This window comes from Chaetura pelagica, unplaced genomic scaffold (assembly GCF_000747805.2).
Source record: "Chaetura pelagica isolate M959 unplaced genomic scaffold, ChaPel_1.0 scaffold530, whole genome shotgun sequence".
In the NCBI taxonomy this organism is placed as follows: Eukaryota; Metazoa; Chordata; class Aves; order Apodiformes; family Apodidae; genus Chaetura; species Chaetura pelagica.
The window spans coordinates 87,289-87,681 of NW_009951793.1; positions in this window are offsets into that span (position 1 = coordinate 87,289).

Consider the following 393-nt stretch of genomic DNA (forward strand, 5'->3'; position numbering starts at 1 on the left):
CTTTCCCTATCTCTATCTCTGCAATCATCTGGAGCTGACATGTGTGGAGGGGCCTGAGCCAGGAGGGATAAGAGAGGTTGTGCACCTGAAAGGAGAGTAACATTGACCATCTTGCCCTGGTGCAGCTCCCCCAGGGGAGCAAGGTGGGGGGGACAGTCACAAAACTTATGTGGGAAAGTGCCCCTTTCTTTTGAAGACGTGCAGCAAAACAACAACACAGCACCCAGGGGAAGGAGTGGGAATGGGAGAGTCAGTGGGAGAGTCAGCACCGTAGAGGTAAACCAGAGGGGACACATCTCTGGGCTACCAGGGAAGCCAAGAGGGTGGCACTGCCGGACAGAGAACCAGCCCAGACCCCAGGTCTGCACCCGGAGACCTTGATCCCATCCCTCA